Source organism: Triticum dicoccoides, chromosome 7A, assembly GCF_002162155.2.
Source record: "Triticum dicoccoides isolate Atlit2015 ecotype Zavitan chromosome 7A, WEW_v2.0, whole genome shotgun sequence".
Lineage (NCBI taxonomy): Eukaryota > Viridiplantae > Streptophyta > Magnoliopsida > Poales > Poaceae > Triticum > Triticum dicoccoides.
The window spans coordinates 416297200-416305116 of record NC_041392.1 but is presented as its reverse complement, the minus strand read 5'-3'; positions in this window follow the sequence as shown (position 1 = coordinate 416305116).

The following is a 7917-nucleotide window of genomic DNA, read 5'->3' as shown; positions in this document are numbered from 1 at the left end:
TCTCTCCGCGCCAGGCCAGCCGGCCCAGCAGGCCGCGGCCCAGCCCGTGTCGCCCCGTCCCCGACCTTCGCTCGGTCTCTCGAGCCAACACGGGAGCGCCACCGCCGCCATAGACGCCGTGCGCCGCCCGGCCTCCTCCTGCCCCCTTCTCCATGCTACTCCTCCGCCCCTCCCGCATATAAATGCCCGAGGCCCCGGCCCCTCTCTCTTCTCTCGCTGCGCCGCCACCGCACTTGCTGCCGCCGCTGCCTGCCGCGCCACGTCGCATCCCGCCTACCGCCGCGCAGGAGTTCGCGCCGCCGCCCACCTCGCCGTTGACCGCCACCGGCCGAACCCCGGTTAACCGGTAATGAACCGCCCGGTCCGGTTTATTGTTTAGTTCGATTTTTTTATTTCAGTTCTTTTCGGTTAGTTAGGTTTAGCCGGTTTTTCTTTTAGTTAGATTTATTTAGTGGTCGTTCGTCAGTTAGGGTCTGGTGGCGAATGATTTTCATTCGTTAGCTTCTGTAACGAACGTTCATTCTTTAGTTTTTACTTTTTTTTTTAATTTTCGCCAGGGACCTATCTATGATAGTTTTTCTTACAGATTAGTCCCTCCGTTTCAAACAATCATAACTTTTTACTCGTTAGTCCAAATCCAACGAAACCAACGCCCACGTCTTCATTATGATCTCCTCTATCCAGTAAAACAACTTAAACATGTTTTTGAAAGTTTTAAAATTTGAATTAGATCAGAGTTAGATTCAAACTTCGTTTGATCATAACTTGAGTTTCATAGCTCCGTTTGAGTTGATTCTTTTTGCAAATCGAAGCTCTTGACCTAAAAATTCTAATAAGGTTGGCCATTTTCGGTACTGTTAGAAATTGTTTTATGTTTCAAGAGTTATTTGCTTGGTTTTGAAGTTTTTCGAATCGTCTTCATCGATCTTTCTGGTCTTTTGAGTGATTGCTTATGTGTGGTCACTATTGGTTGCTTACGATAGATTGACCGGAGTGTGACGAGTAGAACTATCAAGAGTTATGAGTGCAAATCATCTTCATCAACATTGCAGGCAAGTTTACACTTTGATCATATCCCCTTCCATACCCAATTTTTATGCATTAGCTTCACCCTCAAACATTGCATGAGTAGGATTGATAACATGTGGGTATTGGGAAGTAGTTGATGAGGTAGGAACCTATTGCCCTGCATTCAAACCTTGGGAGTTACTTTTACGTTATGCTTACATGGACATGCTATGCTCGTAGACGTGGATTGGGTTTTGAGAGTATCCATGACAGATGTGAGATTGTTAATTAATAGTTTACTTAAGGTGGCAACTTAAACACACATCTGGGTGGATTGAGGCACCTGGTTATTCTAGGATTGCCTGTCTAGGCACCTGGGTAATCCAGGACTTGCCTGTTTTCTTTTGGACCGCCAGCCAGGCTCAAAGGGATCATGAGATTATTCATACTAGAAACTTCCGTGTGCAGCCACAAGCCATTATGGGCTCTGGCATAGTTGATTAAGTCGTGCGAACTCTTACAGGGTAGACTAGCAGATGTAGGGGAAAGTAGGTGTACCGGTCTATCCATCGTAAGGTGCTAGCACTTCTGAAAGACTGTGTCTCGGTCATCCGTTTCTCAAACACCATGTAGTGCGAGAAATCCAACGGAGGCGATCGAGTCTTGTGGGGAAAAGTGCGCAAACCTCTGCAGAGTGTAACAAACTAATCATGATTAGCCGTGTCCCCGGTTATGGACATCTTGAGTATCTAGTTCTTGGATTATCCTGTTGATCTCATCACGTTACTTTAAATGAATATTGTTGGGTTTAATGATGTTACTTAATTGGGATTGAGAATGCTGTCAACCATTCTCAATGTTCAACAACCACCATGATAGTTAAATAAAATTTATTCCTTTGCAGTAGAGAAAAATTGGCTTTACGCAAAAACCTTATAACCATAGAGCTTTTCCACCAGCCAAATATGCATGTAGTGATAGTCTTTATTCATCATTCTCTATGGTGTGAATTTGCCAGTACATTCAATGTACTGACCCTCTGTGGCTGCAACGTCTCATGTTGCAGGATTATCTTACGACGAGTAAGTGATACGTTAGGGTTACGATTTCTACACTCAACTTTGCCGTTGGTGTTGATGGGAATCCACAACCTTGTTACTTCCGCTATTTTGGATTTGAGGTAATAGTATTTACGTTACTTTTACATGTGATTTACCTCTGTTATAAATCCTCAAGTACTGTGTGTGTCAGCATACCGATCCAGGGATGACACTTAAGCACAGAGACTTAACCTATTCAGGTCGGGTCGCTACAAGATGTTATCAGAGCACATGTTGACTGTAGGACGTGACCCTAGAAACTGGCGCCCATAGCAAAGATTTTTCTCTACAACTTTCCCTTTCAAAAAAAAATCTTTTACCTCTCTTCTCTTCTGAGCTTATTCAAAAATTCCCTTTAGTGAGACCATACCCCTTTCCTCTTTTTGACCACACGAAGATTCGACTGATGAGACCACTCCAAGAAGTACAAGATATTGGACAACTAAGACCACTTCGAAATGAAGAGTATTTTCCGTGCATCTGAATAATGGAAACTACAACGGTTGAAGACCGAAGACAAGTAGAATTTGAAGGATCTGAAGAATTACCAGATTTGTATGACCTAGGAAGGCTGCCCTTATCGAACTTGACAGATTATGGAAGTTGTCAATACCCGAGATCAAGGTGTATCAGAGAAAGACTGAAACATGGAGAGTTGAGAACTCAAAGTTTTGTCAAGAAAACCCTAAGGCAGGAGATATCAACTGGCAAGATAGCTCATGGCAATGACAAGGGCAGAAACACGGTTATCCGTGATGTCATCACCATTGATACTATGGTCACCGAGCTGAGCTAAGCATGCATTCCTTCGGAAGGATTGGATGGTAGAAGGCTGATGGAGCATCTATCAGCAAAGGACGCAGTTTTAAACTTAGCTGGTGTATCACCAGGATCTGGAGTAGTACATCAAGAAGTTTAAAATGGAGCTCCAGGAAGTCATATTAGACAAGGAAGTATTTCATGAGGAACCTAGGATCCTGAAGATGAGAGTAGCCAAGCTGGAGGAGCTACAACCTCGAGATACCGGAGAATTGTCAGGAACTGAAGGACAGTATGACCATGGTTCATGTGAAGGATGTTGAAACCAGAAGTTTGAAATGCAACTCCGGAATATTAAAGGATGTCATGAGAGATTTCACGTCAACAGAGATTGATCTGGCAAAAGAACTTGAGAAAGACAAGCATGATCGGAAGAAGCCATTGGAGGCATGAACAAGGCTTGAAGAATTTGGAGACGTTGAAGATTTATTGACCTTTAGAAGACCAAACCCCTATTATATACCTACATTAGATGAGACGTTTGTGAGCTGTCATTTGTTTGATGTTTTTCCCGATGGCCACAAATAAAATCTGTCTTTTCAAAACTTTTGTTTGTATTGTGTGTATCCCTCTCCCTCTCTCTTATCTTACCCCAAACCCACATGGACCCAATAGAGGATGAATGGAGATGAGCTTGTATTTTCTGGACCTATGAGTCAGTTGGAGACAGACCGATAGATTTAGAACATGGAAGATCACATGTAGAATAACCCTATAGTTGGAAATGATATGACCCAGCATGCTCTTTAGTGCTTTGAAAGAGGTGCTGCTACTTGGTGGAGGATATACCAAACCATGAATGGATGGCAAGGAGTAACCACTTGGAGAGAATTTAAGTTGACTATGCCAAAGCCTCGGCTTGTGTCCCAGAAGTTGAAGCCTTATGGAAAGGATATGAAGAAACATTGTGCATGCAAGATTTGTGGAGAAATCGGACACACCCACAAAGAACACAAGGATGAATGCCCTAATTGTGAAGGAAGTCACCCAGTTGAAGAATGCCCAACTAGGCAGATTACTTGTTTCTTGTGTGAAGGGACTACCCACTATCCTGCTCAGTGTCACATATACCCCATGGTACAACGAACCATCCAGCAGAAGAAAGAAGAAATGAAAGGAGCCCTTATGGAAATTTTGGAAGAACCCATGATGAAGGAAGATGTGGAGGACACACCTAAAGAGGACTCGAGTAAACCCTGCACTAAGACTTGCTATTCATGTGGAGAAGAAGGACACATCTCCCAAAATTGTTTGAATGGGGATCTAGTAGAATTCCCAACAGAGGAAGTAGAATATGACCCAGAGAAATAGAAGCCATGATTGGCATGGTAAGGTCCAGGAAGAGAAGCAGATTGGATTCTAGGAAGAATCTGAGTCATATCACCTATTACAGGTGCAAGGAGTCAGGACACTACCTCAACAATTGCCCAAAAAGGAAACCTCGATACTTGTCAGAAGTAATATGTTTTAGTTGTAATGGAGCAGGGCACTTTGCCAGAGAATGCCCCAAGGAGAAGGAGACTTGTGCTAGATAGTTGAGTTTGCAACAAAAGAAATGGAGTAGTAGAAGTGAGAACATTTTCTTTTATATTGAGGTGTTGAGTTGAGACATGTAATGGAAAAGCAAAAGATTGTAATCATTGGAGAATCAATAAAGTTAGCATCGTTGGTAAAGATTTGGGTTTTATGAGTTGTTACTCTATGAAGAAGAATTTTGGCCATTCTGAGGATAAGAGAAATATGGTTTATGGAAGATTTGTGCATTTTAAGGGTGGTAGTACCCTGTAAGAACCGTTGACCCCTAGAAAAGATAAGGATACTCCACTGAGTGGATTTCAGACAAAATGAATACGAGTTTTGTCTCGATATGTGTGATACCCCAAGAGTATGTGGGATGAAGTTGGAGACCGTCAGTTGTTTGGACCAAATGTGATCAAGGAGTAGGAAGAGAATGTTAAGTTGATTTGAGATAGACTGAAAGTAGCTCAGTCCAGGTAGAAGAGTTATGTAGACTCAAAAACTCAAGGAGGTAGTCTATGAAATTGGAGACAGAGCATGTCTTCGTGTGACCCCTCTGCGAGGAGTTAAACGAATTGGAGTTAAGGGAAAGTTAGCCCCGAGATTTGTAGGACCATACCGAGTTTTGGAGCGTATGAGAGAAGTGGCCTACAAGTTTGAGTTACCCGAAGGATTGTCAGGAGTTCAAGATGTGTTTCACGTTTCCCAGTTGAAGAAGTGCCATGCAGAGATGGCCAATATTCCCCTGTAAGGATGCTTGACCGCGGAAAGGATAATGATGTTCCACGAAGTGGAATATGGACTTCATAAGTATAAGTTTTTATCTCGGTATGAGGGATATCCCACGAGGATGAAGAGATGAATTACTATTGGATATAAAGGAGGTATGATGTCGGAAATATGGATCAATGGAAACTCCATGATGAGTCCGAGTAATCATGTCCTAGTTTGGTGCCAATAGAAGGAAGGAAGATAGTACAATTGGATGGACTTAAGAATACTAGGAAGTTGGAAGTTGGAATAATGATCAGTTGCCCAATGATAAGTTCAAGGACTACAAGTGATGAGGTGTGCCATAACCCATAGGCCCCAGGACCTGCCAAGAAGCAAGCACATTCTTGCTGAAGGAAAAACCCTGGAAGTGGATATACCTTTGTCGACAGACGATTTTATAGGAGTTTACGCAAAACCTGAGAGTTGTGAAGGAACGATAGATGTTTGTCTGGCTTGCAGAATCAATGGATTATTCCGAACTTGGTTCGTCGACGAGAGAAATTCTACAATGCTTGTGAGGATGACCGAGTGTTACAATGCGAGATTCGCTAAACCGTATACAAGGTAATGATTTGGGTGCGGGATGGATTGATCACCATACCGACTTACTCTTATTATTCGCCTTGCTATATGGGATGGTAAATCTGAGTGACTTACCTATAGTGGAGAGACGACGATCAAAACCTTGTTTAAGCCTTAGAATGGTATGGGTATTTTTCCCTTGTACAAGGCAGCTTTGCCAACCGTAGGTTATACGGTGAGGATCACCCAGACCCATTTCCTGCAGGAGAAACCATAAATTGTTGACCACCATGAGATATTGATAGTTGTTTAGTTTTGGCGCCAGACCCGACAGCTAAGAAGACCCAGTCTCAAAATAACCTTACCAAGATGAAAGGACAAAAGAATTGAGGAAAAAGTTATGCCGTTACCAGAAGAGCCAAGAGAAAGGAATTATACTGAAGATTTGAAAAGACCGGCCCTGTCAAGAATAAGGATGGAGTATATGAGTATTGATGGGACCGTAACAATCTTTCTAAGGGTGGTAGCACCCAAGACCCCCTGTGATGATTGATGGATTTTGAGAAGACCCCCAAACCCTAACCTTTTTCTTGATAGCCTCCCCGAATCTCGAGGACGGGATTCATTTAAGGGTGGTAGGTTTGTAACATCCCAAAATTCTAAATTTTGGAATGTTATAATAAATAGATAGATTTGACTGATTGTTTGATTGATTGTCTGAAAGTGAGTGAATTCGAAACTTTTTGAAAGTTAAATGAGAGGGAATAAAAGGACTTTCCCAAACTTTCATATTTGCTTTCTGATCTCCATGAATTCAAATTCTTTTCAAATACAAAACCCTAGAGAGAAGATGACATGACTTCTTCCATTTAAACTAAATGAAAGGGGTATTTGAAAATATTTGAATTTCATTTGGAAATATTTCAATTCATAAACTTCATGCAACTCAATGATTTTCATGAGAGAAGATAAAATGACTTCTTCAAATTATATGAAATATGAGTTGGGAGTTTCAAAGAATTAAATTCAAAGTTCTTTTGAATTTATTTTCAATTTGGAGTTATTTGGTTTTAATCAAATTATTTTTCTCCAAAAATAAAATATATAGAAATTAGGGTAAAATGATTCCCTACAATAGAAAATTGGAGAAAAAATAATTTGAAATCATTTTGGTATTTGTAAAATGATTTTTGTTGGATTTTAATAGACCAGTAGCACGCTTTGAATTATTAGAATTTGTGTGTATTTTATTTAATGCTAGGAAAATGTTCACCGTGTAGAAAATCTTTTTCTGAAAATTTTGATATATTATATGCCTATATTATGTTTTGCCTCTATTTTCTTTTGTTTATTTTCGTTTGTCTCTGTTTTAAAAAAAACAAAGAAACAAAAAAACTCTTCGAACAGTGCCAGGCCGAAGCCCAGCACTGCTCTCTCTCTCTCTCTCTCTCTCTCTCTCTCTCTCTCTCTCTCTCTCTCTCTCTCCGCGCCAGGCCAGCCGGCCCAGCAGGCCGCGGCCCAGCCCGCGTCGCCCCGTCCCCGACCTCCGCTCGGTCTCCCGAGCCAACACGGGAGCGCCGCCGCCGCCATAGACGCCGTGCGCCGCCCGGCCTCCTCTTGCCCCCTTCTCCATGCTACTCCTCCGCCCCTCCCGCATATAAATGCCCGAGGCCCCGGCCCCTCTCTCGCTGCGCCACCGCCGCACTTGCTGCCGCCGCTGCCTGCCGCGCCACGCCGCATCCCGCCTACCGCCGCGCCGGAGTTCGCGCCGCCGCCCACCTCGCCGTTGACCGCCGTCGGCCGAACCCCGGCTAACCGGTAATGAACCGCCCGGTCCGGTTTATTGTTTAGTTCGATTTTTTTTATTTCGGTTCTTTTCGGTTAGTTAGGTTTAGCCGGTTTTTCTTTTAGTTAGATTTATTTAGTGGTCGTTCGCCAGTTAGGGTCTGGTGGCGAACGATTTTCGTTCGTTAGCGTTCTGTAACGAACGTTCATTCTTTAGTTTTTACTTTTTTTTTAATTTTTGCCAGGGACCTATCTATGATAGTTTTTCTTATAGATTAGTCCCTCCGTTTCAAACGATCATAACTTTTTACTCGTTAGTCCAAATCCAACGAAACCAACGCCCACGTCTTCGTTACGATCTCCTCTATCCAGTAAAACAACTTAAACATTT